General features: G+C 43.4%; 1 protein-coding gene across 5 annotated transcripts in view; it reads right to left on the minus strand.

The window, feature by feature from the left end:
- LOC137299199 (caspase-10-like) overlaps positions 1 to 25,961 on the minus strand; it is a 56,858-nt gene that overhangs the window by 21,056 nt on the left and 9,841 nt on the right. Inside the window, exons 1-3 of one of the 5 annotated variants that reach the window (XM_067831776.1) lie at positions 17,528 to 17,580; positions 7,040 to 7,139; positions 6,812 to 6,881 (exon numbers count right to left, since the gene is read on the minus strand). The gene's annotated coding sequence lies outside the window, so the exon portion shown is untranslated. Of the gene's footprint in view, positions 1 to 6,811; positions 6,882 to 7,039; positions 7,140 to 15,752; positions 15,819 to 17,527; positions 17,581 to 25,961 lie in introns of those variants that run through there. The other 4 variants (XM_067831777.1, XM_067831781.1, XM_067831782.1 and 1 more) reach the window with 4 other exon arrangements.

The following is a 25,961-nucleotide window of genomic DNA, read 5'->3' on the forward strand; positions in this document are numbered from 1 at the left end:
AAGGAGTCAAAGGATGAGACATGGTCGACTGCATGGGCTTTATAAACTAATCACATACAGACCATGTACATAACACATCATATAACCAAACACAACTGCACAGAATATATAGCATCATAAAGAAGCATAAATATAAGAAGTTAATAAATTACTGTCAACCACAATGATACACAACACAGCATACACAACTGTACACAATATTTAGCATCATGAAACAGCACAAATATTGTTGTTCTCTGTTTGGCTGTTTCAAAATGATACCATATCTGGCGGCTGACACCCTCTACCCATTGCTCCGTTACATAATCTGCAGATGGTCTCCTGCGCCTGGCACGCTATAAAGCATTCCATCAGAGGTCTTCAATTGCATGCACTGGAATCAGTGGCAGGGCCGAAGTTCGTCTCACAAAGTGGTTAACTGACGCCATGTCTCTGAACGCCGTCTGGAGACCGTGTAGCCGGGTGCATTTCCATATTGCGTCTGGGAAGTGGAACATGCAGCCCTTGATATCACACTGGAAGTAGGCCTGGGCTGCTCTCTGGGCTGCGTCTTCGAAGACCATGACGATGGTCTGTGGCCGAAGGTCGATGTTCATCTGGCTTCTTTTTTCGAGGAGGTTTCAGAACACAATGTGTTGTGTCACGCTTGCTAGTCTTAATTCGAAACTCATATCATGGATGTGTTGAGAACAGCATTGTAATAACTGGACTAAATGTCTTTCTTGGCTTGGTCATCTCCCCTGTAACCTCCACCAACCCCCCAGACGTGTGTGACTAGTTCAACAAACCCAGTCGACCATGTCTCATAATCCTTTGACTCCTTATATAAACAACTAGCCCGACTGGCAAAAGAGGACCACTCCCCTCCCGATTCCCCATATTGGTAGAATGTGTGACGCCCATTCTTGGTGTCCCCCGACTTGATATTCCTGAAATATTGCTAAAAGCGGCATAAAACTCCCCCCCCCCCGGGTTACACACACACACACACACACACACAGAGAGAGAGAGAGAGAGAGATAGATGTATACATAGAGAGATGTATACATATATATGTGTACACACAGAGAGAGAATCTTACCTTCACCAACCCAAAGTAGTATCCCGACCTACGACCACACAACTACGTAATAAAGGGAATGGGAGTGCCGGATTGCGCAATTTAATAGAACTATTCATATACACGTATTTGACCACAGAAGTCTCCTTTTAAGTGAGTGAGTGAATTGGGTTTTACGCCGCTTTTAGTAATATTCCAGCTTTATCACAGCGGGGGACACAGCAATGCGCCATTTAAGTGATGTAAGAGCTTGACCAACGTATATTTCTTAATAAAATGTTAATGACAACCGAAATTTCTCGAGGACGGGATTGTGAAGACACATTGTGACAAGGATTTGTGTGATGGAACTAATATCATTAGCTTTATCACTAAAGTAAAATTTGTGAATTCACACAAGGGGATTTTTCGAACAGATACCACTGAATCTTGTTGTACAGTGGCAGTGGCAGTGGCAGCAAAACTGGAAGACGTACAGTTGGTCGAAAACTGGACCATACGTCTACAAAGTATTGATCATTATTCTTGGTTGGTATGATGCCACGCATTATTTATTATGAGAGTGTTTTTAGAACACTTGTGCACTAATACATCCATCCACTTATCTTCACTTGCTTGTACAAAAGTAATATCATTCATCACAATGAACTTCAGTATAGATAAATGACAAAGAGAAACGCCACTCCCTGTGAAATTAGTAATCAGTTTAATTCAAACACATGTACATGGTAATTGTCGGAAATATTTCAAAATTGACATGTTTGATCATTCATACGTAAAGGCGAATTTCAGACAATTACAAGTCAAATTGACGAAAGGTGGTGCGGCGGTGCGATCCGAAAATCAGTGACGTTTATTGCCTCTTTTTGTGTTGACAACGTTGTTGCATCGTCTGTACATGGAGTAGATGAGAGGGCCGAGGACGATCATAGAAACATGCACCCAGACCCAGGTAATACACCAAGTTCAGCCCCTCTTGTCGGCCTTGGTCGCAGATTATTGAGCCTCCTCTGAATCTCGTCCCACAGGTGTTCAATCGGGTTTAAGTTAGGACTGAGGGCAGGCGGTTGAAGAGTTTTTATGCCGTGTTAACGAAGAATGTCTCAAGAACTCAGAACTCTTTATTATCTAGAAGCCGCCAACGGCGGTACATGAGATAAACGTATATACATTTACATAACATACAAGACAGCAGCTCACATGATAGTAAGATGTAAGATAGCAATAATATTTCATATATATAATATTTAAATGCGTTAAATGTATTATTCAGTAGTATAGAAAGGCCTTTAAGGTCGCTTATGCTGGTAGTAGACAAGAGCTTCTTAAGGATGTACAACTTTGGGAGCTCTAGGTATTTCGTGCCCAGAAATTGTTGTCGCAGTTGGAAAAAGCTTCTCATCTGAACAAGTAGTGAAACCCGGCTCCAACAGCGTTTGATACACAAAGCGGACATCGTCGGTCTTCACGTGGAATACCCAACCATCGGCCAGTCTCAGTTGGTAATTTGTGGTTAGATGTTCTGAACTTCAAAATTGGGTAGTGCATAGTTTTTGGAAGAAGAAGATATTTTTCTAAGATTGGTTAGGTTTTGAAATACTAAGTCTTATAGTAATCCCCCTTAAAACTTGAATCAACTTGAGGCTTCCAATTTTGGAAGAACTGCGCTCTGTAGGCGTTTTCGACCACCGAAACAAGCCAGGGCGTTGTGCATACAGACGGATATAGAAACACGAAGGACAGACCGCAGTTATCAAAGATATGTTTCACAAAATGTAACCAAGGAATTTACTTTCATGGTCACAGATGTGGTTAAAACAGTAATATATAATCGGAGATGGTTTCCAGTGTATGTTCTCAGAGGCTAGTTTATGCCAGTATGAAATAAATATCTTGTATACCTTTATACTCAAGGGCTCTCTTCCATATTCACCGTAAAGCATATAATTCGGGGTGTAGTTTCTCAAACCGCAAGCTAATTTCAGAAATTTTAAGTGAATTCTCGTATCCCCTCATCTCTGAGTCATACAGCAGAATTTACAACTATAACATCAAATGCATCGAAAAGACAACCTAACGGTAAAATTAACATTCATGGATTCCTTCAAAAGGCAATGCATTGCTTTTGTGGCTCTTTCCGCAAGTGCTTTAGTTGCTCTGGTAGTATGGACACACGTTTTGACCTGCTGGAAGGCTTGGTTTCCATGACGACCAAACTATAGCAGGGCGAAGGGTCTCAGCGCTTGATCAATGTAGCGGGCAGATGCTACACTATTTCCACTACCAGGGCCAATATTCCGGAACAAAATAGGGCTATAGTACCCCACACTACTCCCCACGAGTCCAGGGCACACAATCCAGGACACAGTCCTCTGCAAAACGCTCCCCGCATCGTCGTCAGACTCTCACTCTGCCATAAACAGAAACGCAATGCCGGCTTTCGTTCGGAGAAGACTACAGTTCGCCAACCCCGTTGACGCAAATTCCGATGTGCGGCCCACTGGAGACGAGCATGATGATGTCGAACTGTGAGGACCGGACCCCAGTGTAAGGGTGAATTTACACTATGTCCCATTTTCTCTGCGTTGCGTCCAAAACAATTGAAAGCAGTACTTTTGTAATTTCGACAATACATTACGCGAGAATTTTGCATGCGTTGCGATCCGATGCGATTTAGATAGGTAGGCCTCCTATTTTTGACGCATCGCAAACCGAATTCGCATGAGGAATTCTCCTGATGACGTCATGCCAAGAAGGTATTTCCCCAACACGTGGGTAATCAGGTAAGGTTATTTCCTCATATTTCAATGAAAAGACGCGATTCGAACTGCACAGGAACTATCTATCATGTGTTTCTGTGCCTGTGTGGATATAACATATTTTAATAATTACTTCATCGTCAGAACAAGCAGACTGGCAGGAAAAAGAGGTAAACGGACTTCCGTCGATACGAGACAATTAACATCCCTTGTTGAACAAAACAGCACGCTGTCGATAAAATATCCAGAAACTACAGAGATGTGGATGTGATCAATATGATATGGACATCTCTATCCAAGACCTTTTGTGTCAGCGTTTCAGAGGGTAACTTATTTTCCTCAGGTTTATGTCAGTATTCAAGAAAAACCCTAAAACCCTCTCAATATTACCATACGATGTTGTCGGTTGCAAGATACGTATCATATTATCAGTCCCAAAAACATTCATTGTAAAATAAACAGAAACAAGGTGTGTTTTTATGCTCTTTCATTGTCTGTGAACTTCGTGTGTTTAATTGCAGCCAGGACTCGTTGGAAGAGCATAAAAGACACATGCATACGAAAAGGAAGGAAACGAAACGAAGGGAAGAGAAAGCAAAAAACGTGGCCTAGGAAGAGATGATATTAAGGAACCAAGATGGCCTTGGTATAAAATGTTGGGCTTTCTAGATGGGTCAATCTGTGACGCCATCTGAAAAAAATCAAAATGCAGTGACTTACTATCGCAGGTGATAGCAGCTAGTGTATTGGAAAAAACACAATCTCTAACTCATGCGTCAGAAAAATCGGACGTATTATAAGTGCAGCCTAAGGCCTGCGGTATCTCTCGTTTCTCTTCCTCAAACGCCTCTGCATTGTGTCGGCGCTGACTGGTCTCCGGTGACAGCCAATGGTTGTAGACCTTGCGAAACGATTTTGCAGGTGAACACTGTCACAGGCGGTCTTCCACGGTCGGCTGTACTCCCAGTGGCTTGGACTTGTTGCTGCAGGCGGTACATTGCTCGAACATGAACAGAAAATGATTTGCAACATGTCTTCCAGTCTGGCCAGCATTCAGTCTTCCTAAAGCATGGTCCCGCTGTTCCCTTGACAATCGTGGCATGTCGCTACTGTCGAACAGTGACTGATTCGGTAGATGTTCGGTGCCCTTCTAAATAGGGTTGACACCTCGGGATGGATATATTATTTTCATGAAATAGGCACAAAACCTCGTCCCATCATCACTTTTTTGACGACAGGTTTTTGTATCAAATACAGAATCTGAAATAAACTCTTCTTGAACACTAGCTACAAACCAGGTCTAACTAACATATGTAAAAAGTGAAAAAATAATTAACAAGAAAATGTCACTGTGACATATCTGGCAAAATGTTTAGTGAGATGACGTTTCTTTTGCGGTTCAGCATATAATACCTCTTTAACGGGTTATAAAGATTCCAAAATGTCAATTTCAAAAGCCAATATAACTTCATCTTTGTTTGAAACTTATATGAATAATCTGTTGTCACTATGATGTTGTAATTTTCTATTGAATTAATAAAACTAGACTAAAACCTGGTGTCCTGTACCACGATGACGACGTGCCTTTAAATTCTGTCGAGGGCATTACCAATGTATCTGCTCAATGTCTTCTCCTTCTCCAGTGTTTTGATACATTTCACACAAGGAATACCTACATAACATGCGTGCGCACTAACTACATTTTTCCAAAATGTCACATCGATACACACGAGTGCAGATATATAGGATACGTTAACTTTCTATCATCATTCCCTTGGATGGATCCTTCTAAGCTTCTTAGTCTTTTCCGCTGTGACCGGAAGAAATTGGGCGAGCCAGCAGTAACACCAATCCTTAGCACCTTCTGCACGCGGGGTATTGAACTGTCCTTTTCGTTTAATGTGTTTGAGCAGTTATTACCGTCATCAGCTCGTCAGTGTGCAAATATGTGATCAAACAGGTATGGACTGCGATGTCGTCGAAGTGACACTTTTTTTCTGGAACTGGGCAGTTTCAAAACACTGACGACACCCTACCACGCAACCCTTGAAACCCTTGTTTCAGTAGTACTCATAATGTACTGAAATACCTTACAACCAAGAACACCGTTATCTTCACAGTATATAGTATTACACATACGCATTGAATAAGCATCGCCTGTATCCAATTACATTTTGTAACATTCTGGATCAAAACGCAATCACACGTATATAGCACATGCATCATGTGATATCTTAGAAACAATGGGTCGCACGTTAACGCGTTGCGAAGAGGCCAATCACAGTGAGATGTAGCTCTGATGTATAAGTGAACATAACTAAAAATAACTTTTCTACATACGGCAAGACAGGGACTTTCCGAAGATACACTATGTCCAGATGTTTTAATATTTCTTGCCATCTTTTCAAATGATATATTTTAAACCTACATCAGCTTTTTACTTTGGTCACTTTTCGTGAAGTTAAACTGCTTATCGGTGTCACAAATGGGGACAAAACCTTAACAATATTTTAAATGTTATCAGTTGTTTCTTGGAAATATATTCGTAATACGACCAGGAGCATGCATTACCAAAATTTACAACACATCAAGTACTTTACATCATTTGGCCACGGGTGGGTTGACCATGAAATTCCACTGAACAGTTTGCTGTCCTGAAAGATTTGAGGTTCAAGGACAAACGCAGAAAAGGATCGATGTCAGGTTGATTGAACGTAGTTTCCGGCACGCGAGTCGCGAGTCTCGTGGTAGAGGAGGACGACTCAATCACTTCCGCCTTCACGAACGTTTGGCTTTCAGTATACCAAATACAAAGGGACAGAGGTCTTATGCCAATGGAGGAGAATATATAAATTTCCAATGAGAAGGATATCATTCAAAATGGCATCAAACTATGTATGAGGAATTACAAAATGCACCACAACGAAATGCACCCAAAGCAACAATGCCAGAAAGGACTTGATCTCTTTTAAACTCCTTAAGAAACTCTTACCTTGACTCGGTGACTTCACAGTTGTTCAAAAGCATGAAATCCGCACTACTGTGCCGCTCGCTGTTGCTGACTGAAACAAGATACCACAATCATGATTACCTTGAAATATCGACTTTTCTTGGAAACACTTGATCTTCCTTACGTTTAGAATCTCGTTTATAACATTTACCCAAATTTTGTTGGTGTGTTCTATTTCAGAAATCCCAATAACGGAAATAATATACTTACATGTTTGGTGTGAAAACCAAGCTGTATAGTGTTAGTGAGTTTAGTTTTACGCCGCATTCAGCAGTATTCCAGGTGTATGGCGGTGCAGAACCTAAACGACCTACAATATTAACAAGATCAGCCAATTACGATCCTTACCCCTACAATATTGACGCTGTGATATTGATGTGTTGTTTTTGGTGTTGCTGAGAACCTCATTTAACACTGATTAAGAATCACAACGTATATCACAGTGAGTATGAAGGTAACTGTTTTGGAGGTTACTTTAGGCGAAACGTGTTGCGTCTCATTCTGCCAAAGGTTGAATGGTTTTCTTTAAAGGTTGTTGTTTAAAGCTACATAAAAAGATCTTAGGGGTAATAAAGTCGACACGCGGTGTTCTAAAACACCATGTAACTTATACTATCCGCTTATTTCGTGTTCATGCACATCAACAACCAATAGTTTCACAACGTTCTCGTATGTGGTTGAAGACATATGCAAGCACACTGACTACCTACAATAACAAAATTTCAATGAAATGTTCTTTGAATGTCATTTAGAAGTGAAAATACATAAGAATGAAGATTTTTATGGATATCAACTTCTTTATGAGAGAACACAACGTTTCGGAGTTAATGCTTACTCCTTCATCAGGTGATAATGCTGCCGAGGGCAGCGTAAAACTAAAGTCGTTCACTCACTCATATGGGGCAATATTCCAGAAATATCTTTGGGTAAAGAATCAACAAGAACATTTTACAATGAATATCACTAACCATAGAAAAATCCCATTACACCAGTATTTCCAAAGGGGTGAGTTTAAACTGACCAGTCAACACCACCTGAAATGCTTTTACTGTATGTGGTCCGTTGACAAGCCTACCTACAAATTTTCCACGAAATGATAATGTACTCCTGGGCCAAATGTAGAGATATCATGAAAATCAGGTAATATGATCCACCCAGCCTTATCACCCAAACTGCATATCTTGACCATGTTGAACACCAGTGCTTGTCACCACACATTAGACAATGTGATAATTCCCAAGCAGTTTGTTTATGAACATGTGGACACTGTTTCAACAGTGGACTGAACCCCGTTAGTTTTTAGTAACCTGATACCTCCTGTAGCTAGTTCCACATCAACAAGAATTTTTGGAGGGTGGGAGGTGTCATACCAATTACTGAATAACGCATCTACTGCTGCTTAGAGATCCTAAAAGATAGGGACTTTTCTAGCATTTGGCCTGGGACTAAATGCTGCCCGCACTGTCACGCCGACCCACCATGTCATTAGCCACGTGAAATGTATGCTACATGTTCTTGGCACATCTGTTGTATCTCGTGCATGAGTCTCGCTACAGCTTCCATTACTGTCATCTATTGGCATTCTGCGCAAAATCTTATCGGTTATGATTTTAGGGCCGCTTCGTATCGCATCGATAATAATTTTCTGCCCATGACCCAACAACAAATTCTCCATTTCATCATTCTTGTGTACTGTTTGGCACCGGCGACTACGACGTTGTTTCCTACAGATTGTGAATATCGTTACTGTCAAAGGAATGCGCTTGTGTAAAAATTACAACAGAAACATGCCTCGTCGCGTCATGATCTGGTCAAATAATTTCACAGCTGTAGTGTCATTTATACCCAATTAAATGTGTTTCATCTGATATTCGAGACAAGTTATTTCTCTGGCGTTGATATTTTAAAAAATCATCCACCACCAACAAAAGCATTCGGGCAAACGACTGAAATGTAGCTATCGTTGAGGTGCATGTGTACAAATACCGAAAACTTGAGTTTCTAAAAGAAAAAAAACCCCATAACCTTGCAGTACGTATTTGGTATATGTTTTCATCCCATTGTCAATTACTGACGTTATTTGTCTTGTCTGTGCGAAGGGTTCACACAAATAAAGGAGACAATAGTCTCTCTTGACCTTCTCTTAAACTATATTTCCAATTGATGGAACACCACCTGTGAAATAAGGGTGCTTCTTCATCAATCTGAAATAGCTAAAACTGTGATTCTCATGTCGCTCATGCTCAGAAGGAAAAAGCAGCTGACATTAAAGATGATCTTACCTCGCACATAAATGTCGTTCTGATTAGCTGAGCGCACTTCGGTTATTTTCAATTACCCTGCTTGCAGGAAGGAAGGGAGATAACTCTAAATTTGTTTTTCTTGTGTTGTCTGCAAAATCTAACGATAGCTACAAAAAGATAAGCATCGCATTCCAATAAATAAATTTTGACGAATCGTTCAAATTTAGTCACTGTGAATTTTTAGAAGGAGAATTTTACTAAGACAATACCAGCGGGAAAATGAGCAAGATACAAGATTCGAATCGGTTGATTCTCACATGTTGGCAGAAGTGTACGATCCGACACCTGTGCTTCAAACAGGTCAGAATTAATATTTAGTGTTCGGTAAGTTAATACGTTGTTCACTGATCCCTCGGGGAACATGGGTTAACGTAACCTCGATATTTGTTTATGTTCCCCTCGCCCTTGGGACTCAGGGAACATAAAACAAACATCGAGGGTACATTAACCTATGTCCCCCTCGTGCCCAGTGAACAACTGATATTAGATACCATACTCTTCGACATTTTTCGTTTTAAATGTAGCTATCGTGACACGTTAAGTCTACATAGCTATGTCCATGGTATTGCCATGTGGGCTAGTTATCTGTGAATGATTATGATAATGTTACAAATACAGTTGCGGTCAAGGTATGCCACTTATGATGATCACATAACACAACACCAATGACAAATGATCGTTCAGCTGGTATGGCACAGGGAGGTTATGGGTCTATGTATTTGTGTTGAAACAAACTATTCCCGTGGCATACTTAACCCTAACCCTTTGTATACACAAGAGCATTAATTAAGCACCACCAAAAATATTTGTCGATTGTAACAAAAAAGGATCAAAAAGAGAAGTCAACCATTTATATCTAAATACACATGCAGTTAACATGAAATTCACGTGCTGACTCAAATTCATGCTTTTCATGCTAAAGTTCTGTCATGGTTCAAGCGATTGAGGGGTATAGAAGGGATAAATGAAGTATTCTCATTGCTTTCTTATCATCGCATCAATAAGTGAACAGTGCTGAAAATGAACTTGTTTGGACATGCCAAGGTGCAGGCGTTCTGAAAATACCAGATGGCAGATCATTGGTATGCACGAAGCTGGTCCGCTGGACTCCTTGCTCGTCATCCAGTCAGACGTCCCTTACTCACTGATAGACACAAGACTCAACGTTTGGCGTGGTGTAATCAACAGCAAAACCACAATATGAGGACATGGCGCAGTCTCCGATGAAAGCCGTTTTCTTCTTCGTCTTACTGATTAGCGTTGGCGCGTTTGGAGAAGGAGTAATGAGGCTTATCAAAAGCGGATAATCCATGCAGCTGAAGCCTTTGGCGGTGGATCTGTAATGGTGTAGGGTTGTATCTCCTATGACTGTAAGCTGAATCTTATCACCATTCAAGGGACACTCAATGGTCAGAGATACCAACAGGAAGTACTGGAAACTGCTGTTGTCTCGCATTTCGATAACCACCCCCTCGCCAGTCGGCCAGTATTTATGGACGATAATGCAAGGCCCCATCATTCCAGGGCTGTTATCCCATACCGGCAGAACAACGCAGTCGACATATTACCTTGGCCTGTGAAAAGCCCTGATCTCCGCCCAAGGCTCTTCATGAGAAATGGCAGAGGATTCCAATGATGCGCATTCGGAGTTTGATTTCCAGCATGAGTAGGAAGGTTGCAGCAGTTATCCTTGAGAGGGTAGGGTACACCAAATACTCATGTCACCATAACTGCTGGCTTAGGATTGAACAGTGAACGTTTTTGAGTAACTTTGTGTACGTTGGACCACACACATTGTCTGTGTGACCACGGTTTGGGACATGATTAGTGCCCCCATACGAACGTCAATAAATAAAGTAGCAGCAGTGTTGGTAGTTGATGGATTGACACTTTAGATGGTTCAGTTAACGAAATTATAACCGTGTGTTTGGTTCCCATATCATGAATGCATGACCAGTGTGGTGTGTTAAACACAACCTTATAGCATGATAATGGGTGGTGCTTAATTAATGCTCATGTGTATATATAGTGTGGCATACATAAGTGTGCATTTTACAACCAGTGACATGTGATATGGTTCATGTATATGGCGATATTGGAGGAGTAGTGATACCTGGTAGTGAGACATGAAGTATCAACGCCGACTGTAGTCCCCAAGACACGTTCGTTTGAATAATTCCCATGATAATTGCCATGTGTAGTGGCTCCTTATCATTTAGGGCATTCCATGTAGAGCATACAGAGACAAGATACACACATGGCACAAATAACACCAAACCTTGGTCTTCGGTGTGAAGAGCCAACGTTTTTTCACTAAAATTATGCACCATTATAATATATTTCAGGTTTACCGACCTGGAGATGAACAGTACATAGTGTTTCCTATACGTCCTATGCACGCAGGTATTCACTTTCCAAACATTATCAATAACCAGAGATATGTTTCATACGCAAATTAACAATAAATATCAGATATCACACATTCGTGACACTGATGTGAATGTTTTGTTCTAATGTCGAAATTTCCATCCATGCACATTCCTGGTCTCAACATTACCATAAATGGAAAATTGAATCAGGCTAAACAGATGGCTAAAGTGTACATTTTGTGACAACAGATATGACAAAACTGCCATGTTCAGTAAATACATATATACAACGAAGCTGTGATGCAAACGGTTTCATTTTTGAGCGTTCTCTGGTTACTCATTATTGAGGCATACGATGTTGATGTTTGCGCGACTGTAAATTTATACAAGGTATGAGTCATCAAACAATGAGGAGCACATGCGATTAGCAGGGCGGAGGAAAACAGACGTTGATTTTTGACAAACCGAAGTGTGTATACAACGAAAGAAAGAATGACAGAATAACAACAATCATTACACTTTTTACAACGATAAATACACGTCACTTTTATCAGCATTAGCATAGCAACTGAGGAAAACTCTGTTTTTTCCTTCGTAGCATTATTCATCCTCATGGCAGCAGTAGTCAAGCCAAGACAGGACAGACAAGTAACCCGTTTCACAAAGCTCTCGCTAACCTAAGATCTCATAACTGTCCTCATCTCCTGTAATACAGAACGCCAGGAGAAACGCTTCGAGATCTTAGGTTTAAGAGAGCTTTTTGAAACGGGGCCCAGACGCCGAAAGTATAAGCGACCCACGCCTGACCAACCAATCCCCATTTACTTCCGTCTCTTCTTTGAACAAACATGGGGTACTGAGGACATCTGCTCGCCCCAGGACTTAGACCTTAATATATTATACATCACATATATTGTGTGTATCCCTCACATTTTTTCGTGTAAGCCCGATAGGTTGCAAAGTTTTGTATTTAGATAGTATTGAAGGCTTGAGCAACTATTTTAGCAGCAATCATGTGTACGCCAGGGCTTTTTTTGATAATGGTAGCTACGTACATGTCTCTTGGACTGACGAAGACCATATTGCCCCAGGACCTGTTTGTGAACAAACGTCTGTTGTCATGAGTCACACCAAGCCAATAAACATGGAGCCAAGTACCAATTCATCCGCCATAATGAGGGTGTAAGTAAAATACTTATGCGTCAAAAAATGGTGTAAACGAGTAACTGGTCGTACAGAAGCAAGAGTGTTATACTCACGCCATAGGGCCTGATTAGGTAGGGAATGCGCCTTGACTTTCCCACCAGGGGATTCCCCTATAGGCAAACGTCCATTTCCTTATCGATTTTCGCATCCCTGCGCATGCGTAAATCTTTGCAGGTTTACCTCAAATCAAATGTCTTAAAACACGCATATCTGCCACTTTCAATACATCTTCATTTTGGGATTTGAATTGTAAATATTCTTTAAGTCACGAGACAGAATGACATATTTTTGTCACGATATATACATATGGAAATTAATTAAGCAACACCAAATTCAAAGACACATAAAAACTTAACAAAGTTTAACGAAGTAATTTTGATGATTGATTATTCAATTTTGATGTATTGACATACAGCATGAGCTTTTCATGGGTTGATATGACGCGCGTGAAGCTTGCACAGCGCACGTGCATTGCTTTAACCTCAACTTTCGAAAAATGCACTTTTTCCCTGGGGTGTTTACAAGCGCAGGTTGTCGATTGCATTCGGTTTTTCATTCATTTCAATGTCATGGCACGTAGGAAATTATCAGAGGCCACTCGTTGGCAAATAATCGGCATGAGGAATGCTGGTATGTCTCTAAGACAAATCGGGACTCAAATCGGACGACATCATTCCATAATTTCAAAACTTTTGAAAAAATACCGGGCCACTAATGAAGTTAAAGACCTGCCTAGACCAGGAAGACCCAGGAAGACCACAGTCCGGGAGGACAGAGCTTTACTGAGACTTGTACGGCGCAGGTCCTTCGACTCGAGCTCTCGGTTGAGACAGGAGTGGCTTCCAGGGAGACCCATCTCGAACAGGACTGTTCGGAATCGTCTGAAAGCTGCAGGATACCGGGCAAGGAGGCCAATCAAGCGACCCAGACTGTCTCCAGCCCATAAGGCAGCCCGACTGGCCTGGTGTAATGACCGTTTGCACTGGAACATTGCCTCTTGGAGGAAGGTCCATTTCTCAGATGAGAGCCGGTTCTTGCTGCACATGGTGGACGGTCGTACTCGGGTCTGGAGGCAGAGGAACACAGCAATGGCTCCACGGAACATCCAGGAGACTGTGGCCTTTGGGGGAGGTTCCGTTATGGTATGGGGGTGCATTTCCATGAACTGCAAGTTGGATATCATTACCATCCGTGGCAACCTTAACGGTGTTCGTTACCAACAGGAGGTTCTTGACAGGGCTGTGGTACCTCATTTTGAGAACCATCCTCTGGCAACGAGACCCATATTTATGGACGACAATGCTAGACCTCACAGGGCGCATGCTGTAAATGATTTTTTGCGGCAAAATGCAATTGACAGAATTCCATGGCCTGCCATGAGCCCTGACCTCAACCCCATTGAACATTTGTGGGACTTTATTGGCCGTCGTGTGAGGCAGAGAGACCCACCAGTCCATAATCTCAACGAATTGACGGCTGCCCTGCATGAGGAGTGGAACAGGATCCCCCAGAATCAGATCCGGAGACTCATCCAAGGAATGAGGAGGCGTCTGGAATCGGTGGTGCGTGCGCAGGGAGGACACACTAGATATTGATGAAAGTCGGTGTGCAGACTCTCAGATGACTGTTCTTTCTTTCCATGTGACATTTGTGTTAATACACCTGACAACAACGTCTGTGGATGAATAGTAAATTGTGTCCATTTTTTCATGAATTTAAGACAGTTTTAAGAATTTGGATTTCGTTGCAATAAAGCAAAGTCTTGATACTTTTTCCCTTTAAGTTGTTTGTCAGAGATCGTCTGTTGAATAAAAAAGTGTCAAACTATATCAACCCGGCATATTTTGATTGTCAGAACACTTCAAAGTTGCTCCAATAGAAAAAATTGGGGTGTTGCTTGATTAATTTCCAGGTGTATATATACTGTTCAAAAAAGGTGAAAAAGCAACTTTAAAGTTGGATAGGAGGTATACAAACTTTTCAAAGACCGACATCTTTTGACCGCACGACCATTTCCCTGTATCACTATCGTACACATACACATTTCACGTCTTACATCACTCATCTTCCAAGAGCGATTGTTCTGCAAACAACACTGTTCATAAGAGAGTGGTGATGGATTCTCAAAGCATTCATTATCAACGTATCAACATTCATTGACTCTGATATATCTCCTATTTTAATAAATTGAAAATAGAGATCCCTACTTCTTTTTCATATTTATAAGGTATAGATTTCAATGGTCACAAGGTGCTTTCATCGTGTGTTTGACTCTCAGAAGCGGTTCTATGTCAAATCGCCGACACAAGCCTTCAATCAACAGAAGCCATAGGTGTCTCATCCATACTCCAACAATGAACCAATAACTCTAATGAACAGTTTTTATTCTATATAATTTTGTTCGACCTTACGTTCATCCATAAAATGTCCTGCCTTTCCTTGTTTACTTTCGTGGTTTATTAACATAACATAAAGTGTATTACACAGTGTATACGACTCCGAACCCATGCACTCAACACTATTCACCAGTGTCACTTATAACATGTTCTTTGATTAACTAGTGTAGTGATGTATAATTACATATAACGGTTATGAGTGAATAATTGTCAGTGAGACAAAGTACAAACTAGCAAAGCTGACCTGTGATAGACAAAACTGGACAGTCTGATTTCTCAACAGCTAGGCCAAAGAACTACGTTTTCATCTTTACCCTATAACTAACGTCATTACATGGCTGGAATAACGCCACTGTGACGTAACGCCCAACTCAACTCAACCATATCTAACATCGTTCACTATTAACAAAATGTGGTGCATTTCGAAACGAAAAAACACAACGCGGAGCTGTAGACTAGGTGTTAAATTCTTAGCCCATAGCGTCGGAGACCCCGGGTTCGATTCCGAAATATAACAATACACTGTATTTTAGTGTATAGGCCAGGGCCTAGATCTTCCACAATCTTAGCGCTAAGAGAGCTTCGAAAATCTAGGCCGAGGGCTGGAACGCATGCAACACTCAGAATTTGAACTGTTGAAAATAGTTACCAATCTAGAAGACCGGACCACTGTTCCACATAAAGTAGTGCACAATTGCTGTGTAGTGAAGTCACTGGCGGACATGTACGAGCACATACACATCGCTGAATTTCAGAGGATACTAAAGTGTTTTCACTATCAAACTGTCCTACTCGTACACAAAGTCACTATCTTGCCAGATAAGCGGCGAGTCTCAACCACACAGATCAGAATAAACAAGGATCGCACTGCGGCATACGTTATTATTACATAGCCATGTGCAGTCGAACTTTGGCATTTTGCTTTATGGAAATATACTAAATGTTTTCATTCCCGTACTTGAAAGGCCACAGGCCAATGGTACATTACAGTATAATGTAATAGTACACAATACATACAACCATATCCAACAAGCGCGCGCACACACATCTTTTCAAGATGTAAATATAACATTCCAGTGAAATCGGTTGGGGGTTGTATATAGATACATATACACATGCACTTATATAGCTATAACTATATCTCTAAACAAACATTTATACAACCAGGTATAATAAAAAAATGTGAAATACTTTTCAATTTAAATGGGGTTATTTGTTGCAATCAGATTTATATATATTCAGACACATATTAGATGATTCTGCGCACTAAACGCATTTGTGACAAGAGAGGCGGTACAACGACTTGGGCGAGTACACTTGGCTGCTACAGGGAGCTTGACGATTATGCACGTGCAATACATGCTAACTGTGACATGAAATCAACACCGCATATTCCTTCGAATGATAAGACTGCAATTCCAGGCATAAGATACTGATATTCCACGCTAACCTTTAGTTAAGACGAAGACAAATAGATGATTAGGGCATTGACAAGCATTTTAGATATTCAACAATTTTGTTAAAAAAAACTCCAGGAAAATGTCATTTGATTCGTGAAATGGATCGGTGGTCCTAAACATCTTTGCTCAGTATATTGTGTTGATTCAATTCGTTGGGATTGTACCTTTTCCCAAATCGAGTGTGCTTTAACAATCCATGAGTGAAACGCACGGGGAAAATGAACTTCTCGATATTTATCAGACAACCTGTCTCCCTCTTGTTCCAAGTGGATCGTTCTGTGGGGCATTCCCAAGTATGCAAATTGGGGTCATTTGTCAGGTCGTGGATCATCTTATATGTGTTTACCAGTAAACGCTAGTCTGAAAAACCACTATAGCTCAAGGAAACAGGTTCAGTGTGTCTCATTCAGAAAGAAACTGAAGACACGTACACACAAATGACTGATATACGTTGACAGTCTAACGGCAAAGGTGAACAGCGACGGTTTCCTCCAAGATTTCCCTTCATATGTAGATAGAAGGTCCACTGATTATTACCACACTTGATTTGTTGAGAAATCCTGTATCCTTGAACATGTACATGGCGACAGAATGTATGTGTGCAGTCCCTCCCATAATCTCGTTATGGTACATGCATACGAGTTCTCAACAATGTACGCTGTGTCATGTATTTATCTTATAAGGTTTACATCAAGTTACATTCATGCATAAGAAGTGTGTATTCCTTTATTCGACAATGTTAGATAATACTTGAACCTGGCACAATTCTTTAGACAGACATTTGAATCTCACTCAGTTGCATGTGGCGGACATGGCACATTTGATGTTATGAAACTGAAACCAACACAAACATATTCGAACTGCACAGTAATACCATAAGTGTTATGTGCATAAACACCCCCAATATGTGGCGTGCATTGTTGAACGATTCAACATTTGGGTTAAATGAAATCATCATACATACCCTGACGTCTGCCCCAAAACAACCAGTTTGCTGGGTGATTCCCCGCGGGGATTCCCCTAGTAGTATAGGGAATGGGGGTTCTGGCTCACTTTCAAGAAAAGTCTCTACAAAGCCTTATTTACTAAATAAGGCTTTGGTTGGGTCCTTAGCTCTTGCTACTATTACCCCTACTACTTAACGTGTGTTGGAGGTAACACTGTGCCGTACGGTACGATCAATAATTCTTCTCTTACAAACCCCCTGTCACGTTTATATCGATGAAACAGTTTAACGTGAACCGCCTATGATCTCTTTGGTGTTCATAATAAAGGCTTGTTGGGCTTTTTGTATCCCCTGTTCTATGTACTTTTTTTTCTCGTCCTCACTGATAGCAGACTTACGAGATTTGGACCGAATATCTTGTTTCATTCCGTTATATTTTGTGAGTTCAGAGAGGATTGAACGAAACTCCTCTTCTGAGATCTTACTATCAGAGAGTGCCGTGGAAATACGCCCACTTACTGTGTTGAGCTTTGCTTCGGCCAGAATCCTGATCTCGTCGTGTTTCAATGCCTTACGATGAAGTCTGCGTGATACTAACTTAAGCGCCAACCCTGCCAACCCTGCCACCCCAGCTGTTATTTCAATACCTAGCACTATAGGTGCAGCCACGATGGTAGCTAACAACCCAACGCCTGCCGCCCCTAGTCCCATGCTGGTTACCATAAGGGTAGTGTCAGCCCCGTCCACGATATTGAAAGCTCTATGGTACTTTTTACATAGTGCTTTCCGCGTGTCACGGTCTTGTTCTAGTTGGCGTTTCACGTCACATAACTGCCTCAAGCGGAACCCATCTACGGTTTCCAGCGTCTTCGCTACTTCATCTACGCCTGGGTACAGGCCCATCCTATAATATATATTTTGAAAGATATTTTAATTGGGTTTCAGTTAATAGTTTATCAATGTATTTGAAGTCTACAAGTTCTAGACTTCTACTCAGGGTAATAGGTGAGAGGCTAATAGGCTTTCTGGTGTGATAAAAACCCCACTGAGGCTTATTAAGCGGTTTATAGGACCCGTGGGGGTATCCCGTTGTATAACAATACGACAATATTGGTCTAGGTGTTCGTCAAACCAGTGTATTGACACCCCGGGTAAAATTTGGTGTACTCTTGAGGTGTTTTCATTGTCTAAATAAAAGAAGACTTCTATGATGAGTGTGAAAGGGGGGAATATATCAAGACTTATGTTAAAAGAATAATTGTTAAATGTTAATTTATTTTTTACTCCAGTCTTTAACCTATTTTTTTCTGTATCAGTAGTTTTAATGGGTATACTCTCCGGAATGAAATCCCCGACCCAGATACCGTTGTTCCTAATCTTAGAGATCCACGCATTTTCGTCTATTGTGATATAAGGTGAGGCGAGTGTTAAGTTGATCAGCCATTTGGGCTGTTTAAAATCTGATAACGACACCCGTCTGTACACGTTGTCTTTGAAGTGCAGGATATATAAAGTGTCTTCCTCACCAGGCTGATCGAATCCCTCCGTATCTCCTAGGTCGTTAAGCGTAGTGTTGGGATGACTGGTCATTATTATACTATTACGATATAATTTCCAACTGGTTTTTTGATAATAGTTCAGGGGTGAACTTCATACCCATGAAGTGTATGTTGTCAGGCAGGAAGATCTTGGTTAGTGATATCTTGTTTTCCACGATCACGTTGACCCCCTGCAGACTGGTGTTGGAGCCGACACCCACCCGCACGTAAACGTTGCAAACTTGATACTGGTGTCGTTTCCCCCACCCGAGTTTGATCTCCTTCACGATCTCGACATCATTCCCCGATGGTTCCCCTAGGTAGACTTTGATGATCAGTGTTGAGTTTGCCGGTAGACTCTCTAGTATACTGACCACGCCTTCGAATTCAGACACCAACTGCAATGTCACGTTTTGTATGGCCGGTTTACTCGATAGCATGTGGGCTGCCATAGTGTCGAGTGGGCTGACGACTACGCTACGTCTCTGAGTTGGGACGTAAGCCACGAGCAGGGTTCCATTGTTCACGACTTTGTTTAGGTGGTTGTCTTTGTTATCCTTGAACACGTAGGGGGAGCCGAGCCTAATATTGAGAAACCAGTCGTTATCGGGTAACAACACCCACTTGTCATCTTCGGTGAAGACGAGCATATATGGCTTGTTTCGGGCGACGGTAGTGCTCTCAACATCGTCTAAGTCGAACAGTTTACCCCCGAACGATGGGTATATTATCCAGTTATTACCGGTGTTGACAAGGGCGTACTTAGTGTTGACTGTTGCTCTTGTGGTATCTACTATATCACTTAGGGTTCCACCGGAGGTGACTTCAACGCATTTGTAAATGTTGTTTTTCAGTTGCAAGGCGTACGATTTACCATCTACTCCGGGAGCGTCGAAACCGCGCGTGTCTCCGAGGTCGGAGATCCCGATATTGACGCATTTTTTCACTCCGGGCCCTTGTGCGCTGGTCATTTTACGTGAAGCGTTAAGCTGAGGTATCCTATATTTACAGGATTATGATTTATATCTAACACCGATATTATCAGCTCAGATATGTTGCCCTGGGTTAATCTCTTATACTGCCGTGGTGAAAACGACTCGGTTCTACCGTCGTTGTATTTCTCAGTTTTCACCGGTACTGCTCTCAGTATAGTGGAAGGGTGACCTCCTTGAATGTTGTACGTTGTGCTCACCTGACCGAGATGAATGTACAGCTCTCGGTACGGTACTAGGTCGGGTAACTTCGTGCCTGTGACGGTTGTTGTTGGTTTTATTTCGTCAGGAGACATACCGAGTATCCTCGCTAATGGTCGGCCGAGCCTCAAGGGGTTTCTTCCGTTGTTGATTAACACCACTGTACCGTTTGAGTCGTTCATCTTGAGTTCGGCTCCCAGGGGTTTGAAGACCTCGTCGTTTAGAGAGCACACGCTGTAGTAGCCGTCAGTTATCTGACTGCGAGTTCCACTGACGAACAGCTTATTGTTGCTGGCGTTGATGTTAGTCCATTGCGGTAGGTAGGTGATATCGCAGATTGCGACTTCGAGTTGACCTGACGTGTTATCGATCGCGTGCGTCAGCTGAACGGCCTCACCGCTCGTTATTCCTGGAAGTGTTATGTACATGTTAGAGTATATATACTCATTATATAAGAGTTTCAAATGTTTTACCCTAAACTGGACGTAGATTTCTCCCCCATGAAGATCGTGGTTGCTCCTGGGTTGTATTTCAATGCCCAGCTTTTAGATGTGTTCGATAAGTATAAGCTTTCGGTGACTAACGTCAAGGCAGTCCACGCTTGGTTCAACAACCCTATGCAGTTCTGGCAGAATCAATTCAACTTTGCCATGTGGTGCGCTACAACGGGGTGTGGTGTGACATTGACCGACACTCGGCGTGGACCGCTGAGTCAGTCTGTGTTCAAGTTCCACGTGTACTACCAGGTCAGACGTATCCTTAAAGAGATCAGCGCCCCCCTCCCACAGGACAAAGCGTGGGACACAACAAACAACCCGTACGATAGACGGGCCTACGAACGTATTTGCAATGAATTCGAAATAAACCCGAAGACGGATTGGCGTTTGCCGGGCCCGAACCACGGGTTGGGTATTCCTTATGATGGGGGGCGACCAGTGAAAGAAGTCAGTGATGATTTACTGAAACGAGATATACTACGCCAGGACTTTGCTTTGTCGAGTAATGAATGGAGGGATGATCGTATGAACTTTAAAGGTGGTGTTGCTTTCACAGTCCAGAAAGTGGAGCAGTCAATCGCAGACGGGTGGAAAATGTTCATGCTGGACACGTCGAAAGGGTTTACTAATGCCGGGGTAGTCAGGTTGAACGACTCGATTCGAACGTACGTGTGGGCGCTGTTGGGTGCGCAGTCGATGACGCGTTCCAACATCCTCGGTAAGGGAACTGCTTACGACGCTCAGAAACAGTTCGTTGTCAACGTTGAGGATGCTATCAATTCTCCAGTTGATCTCCCGCGGGCCATCGAACGCTACCAAAACGTGTTAGAATACGCCAGATCGAAAGTCAACTACGTATTCGCCGTGGGGCTGTACATGGCTCCGAGTGATGTGCAACTGAGAGTAAAAAAAGTGGTGGGTTATAACAACAAAATAGTCATAGCCACGGCGGATCAAAAGTTGGGTATCAACCCCGATATTAACACCCCCTATATCCCACACATCCCACCACGTGAAACGGGTATAGTGGCGCCGCCCCCGGAGTCTAAAGTTCAACCAACACCACAGGAGGTGGCCCCCCATATTCAGGCCTCCAATCAGCAGCACATTGATAGTAAAACGGCCCTGGTGGTTGGGGGGGTAGCTTTGGGGCTTATTTGGTTAAAAATTTCTTAGCCGCTACGTACACCAGACCCGCCACGGCGACGATGGCTGCCCACAGGTCTTGACTGAGCCACGTGGCAGTTTTAGCCAGAGCGCCCAACAACCACGAGACGATGCTACCCAGGATGCCGGGAAGGGCTTCGGCGGCTTTACCAGCCAGTTTAGCTAGGCCTTTCCCGAGTTTTTTTATCCAGTCTTTAACACCCCCACCGCCGCCGGCAGGTGTGGGGGGTGTGGGGGGAACTCCCACAGTACCCCCTGTCAGTGACACCACCAGGGTTGATATGATGAAACCCAATGCAGTCAGAACGCTGGCGATGGTGATCCCTTGCTCCCGGAACAATATCCGAATCCTGTCTGCTAACGTGGTGTCTCGGTAGAGGACTTGATTGATGGTTTCCTGTATACGGCTGACCTGGGATCGAAGCTTTTCTTTGAAGGAGGATGCTGTCTCCAGCCAGGTCTGCCTTTCCTCTTCCAAATTACGTATTCGTTCCTCGATGGTGGCTTTCATAGACTCGTCCTCAGTTTCACCGAGTTTGTCCTTTTCATGGGCGATGTGGTCGTCTATCACGCTAATTTTGGCCGTGCTTTTCGCGAGATGTCCGCTAATGGTTTGCATCGTCAGATCCAACCCCCGCAGTTCCCGAAAGGTAAATTCGAGACCCGGGAAGGGCTTGTTCTCGTAGTCGGCCAACACCTTTTTAATATCATAAGTCATGTTTTGAACTGATGTGGCGTCCCTGATGTCTTGCAGACCTTGACGGACCTTCGGAGGATACTGCTTAGGTCGCGCGCCACCGTAATCTATGAAGCCTAGTTCATCGCGGACAAACTTACTCCCATGTTTACTGCCCAATGTTGATAAGGCAAGCGGTTCTCTCGTGCTTTTTTTCATGAGATCGATCTCCGGGCGAGCCTTCAAACGCAGCTTGCCATTGCTATCGAGGGTAAACCTGGAATAGTCTCGCCACAGCGTCTTGATGTTGTCTCTATTTTCAACTGCGTTGTAATAAGCGTCGGCGGCCTGCCACGTGAGTGCGTCACCGTGCGAGAATGAGGTCTCCTGGTCATCATCGAATGCCTGGGCACTATCGCCCCGCATATCATCCATAGGTATGTCTTCATCCATTAGTATTAAAAATATATTTCCTTTATATAACAATGTACGGCAGAAAATTAGATCCTTTCAGAAGATTGAGAGAGCCATTAGGAGCCAGAGCCATGCGCCAGTCGGTGACCATCACCAACAATCCCAGCAAGATAGACCAGAATCAAACTCTGCTGGTTAGATTTCCAAACCTTGGTGAGAATGACCTCATTGTACCAGGCACTGTTCGACTGGCGTTCAATATCACGTTGACCTCCGACAACGACAAACGCGAACTAGTGCGGAACGTGGGTCGAGCTATCATCAAGAAAACGACCGTCAAGATCAGCGGTAACGAGGTGCTGAGCATCGACGACAGCGACGTGTTTCACTGCTACGGGGATCTCTGGAAAAGCGAGGGAGAACGAGTCAATGATGTGTACCAGGGCATCAGCAAATCAACCCGGTCGCGCATAGGGTATGCCTTCACGCCAGACCAGCTAGACAAGCTATCGGACGGTGAAAAGGCCATCGCTCGAGCATACGGGAATCGATTCTGCGTGCCGCTCGACTTCGAGTTGCTCATGGGACACGCGCCGTTTTACCAGGCCGCGCTGGGTGATAGGCTCGAATACGAGCTCACGTTTAACGACTATAGCAAAGTAGTGCGTACGCCGAACGGTGATGAGGCCAGTTATGCCATAGACAACATCTCTCTGGAGTTCGACATGGTCACTAGCCCGGAGCTGGCCAGGCAGGTTCGAAGCCAGTACTCTGGGAAGATGGCTATCCTGTACGATCGCGTACTGAGGCATAGATCAGTCGTGCGAGATAAGAGCGACACTGTGTGGAATATCAACCTGAACGTGCCGGCGCGATCGATGAAAGGTATCCTGGTCGTCCCCGTGGAGGATTACGAGCCATTCCGGAGGGACAGCGAGAAGTTTTTCAACCCCGAGATTGAAAAGGTGGAAGTGACCATCGAGGGCGTGCCCAACCAGCTGTTCAGTCATGGTATGAGACCACACCAGCAGTGGGATGAGATAAAAAAGCTACCAGGGACAGTGGGGGGGACCCCACATTATATAACAAAGGACCTGGACCTCGGCTCCGTGCAGATCGGTGAATACCTGACCACCAAGTACGCCCTATGGTTGGACATGCGATCCACGGATGATGATAAACTGCACGGTAGCGGGCGCCGTATAGATAACGGCAGCGAAGGGATAACCATCCAGATTACTAAGAAGGCTCAACCCGCTGGTAAGTTGAAATTATATCTGTACGTTATTATGGACGCGCAACTTAATATAGACAATGGGAGATTCGTGCAAGCCATCTACTGATGGGGGGTACCCCCCACTGCCCCACCTCCCCACTGACCCACACTGCGCCATAGTGTGCGGGCAGACTGGCTGTGGGAAGACCGTTTTCGTGTTGGATATGTTGGAGGGTTACTACAAGGATGTGTTCGATAACATCGTTATCATGTGCCCTACTCTGAGCATGAATAAAACGTACGCGCGACCTTGGGTGATGACGGACCCGGACGTACACAAAATCGACCCTGGAACACGCCTGCAGGACTGGTTGAAAGCTCTTCACGAGAAATTTAAAGGGGAACCGACGCTGTTTATACTGGACGACTGCAGCGCTAATCGCGAGATAACAAAAAAGAGAGACATGCTATCGTACCTGGCCTTCTCCGGCCGGCATGCAAATCACAGCGTCTGGGTGCTAACGCAGAAGTTCAACTCGGTGTTGAAAGACCTCAGGGAGCAGACGCGATGGGTGGCCTTATTTCACTGCAAGGACAGGGATTCGTTCGAGGAGTGTTTGAGAGAGAACGATGTGATGAGCAAATTAGAACGGGAACGGGTGAAGAAACAGCTCGCTGAAACTAAACACGCTAAGCTCGTGCTCAAGACCGACCAACCAGTAGCATATAGGGTGTGCTAAAGCTAAGCAAAACTAAGCAAAGCTTAGCAAAGCTAAGCAAAGCTAAGCTAAAGCTAAGCAAAAGCTAAGCAAATGCTAAGTATAGCTATGATATTTGAAGTGTTTGTCGTGTGCAACTTAACCTTCATTTCTCTGTGTTTTGTCTGCATCGGGTATTATATAGTTAAAACTAAATCTTACTTGTTATATTATAAGATGGAGTGTGAGGAATTGCTCGAACAATTGTTGGTACCTGGGGGTGTGGGGGTCTCCCCCACTGATGATAAGCGAGAGAAACTGGTGGCGTTGGCTGTTGGCGGCAAAGCCAAACATTACTTTGGAGACTACACTCCGGATAAAATTCACAAAATGTCAGCCGAAGAAATCGATAAGCTGTACGCTAGATACGAGTCCCGGCTCGGAGCAGAAATGACAAAGACAATAGGATCGGCTATGACCCAGATATACACCGGTATTGTGTCATACTTCCTTCCCATTCCACCAGAGCGCCGACTTTACCTGTGGGAGGACCTCGAGAAAGACCCTTTTATCGAACACGCCGTGAGCTCTATCAGCTGCGAGCTGTACCACAAATATGGCATGTTGTTGGCTCCAGTGACGGCGGCGATTATCACGGCAAAGCATTGTCAATTTGAGAGAAAAAATAATAATAATAGTATAGATGGATGCTGCTCCCGAGGTGACGGTGGGGGTACCCCCCACAGTGAGGGAAACCCCTCCCGAGGTGACGGTGGAGACCAGGGAACCAGTGGGGGAAGTGACCCCTTCACAGGAACCCCCAACAGTAACCAGGCAGAAGAATCCTAAGAGAGTAGCTGCCGGTAAAAAACGGTGGTGTAACCAACATAAAATTATCAACCCCCGACTGTTGTTGGCTGTAGGTGCTGCCGTGGTTATAACATGGTTATACGTGGGAGTACCCCCCAACAGTGAGGTAACCCCCACTGTCGACCCGCATATCATGTTATAATTTAAATATTTTTATATCATATACATAATGTCTGAGGGGAA

This window comes from Haliotis asinina, chromosome 10 (genome assembly GCF_037392515.1).
Source record: "Haliotis asinina isolate JCU_RB_2024 chromosome 10, JCU_Hal_asi_v2, whole genome shotgun sequence".
NCBI lineage: Eukaryota > Metazoa > Mollusca > Gastropoda > Lepetellida > Haliotidae > Haliotis > Haliotis asinina.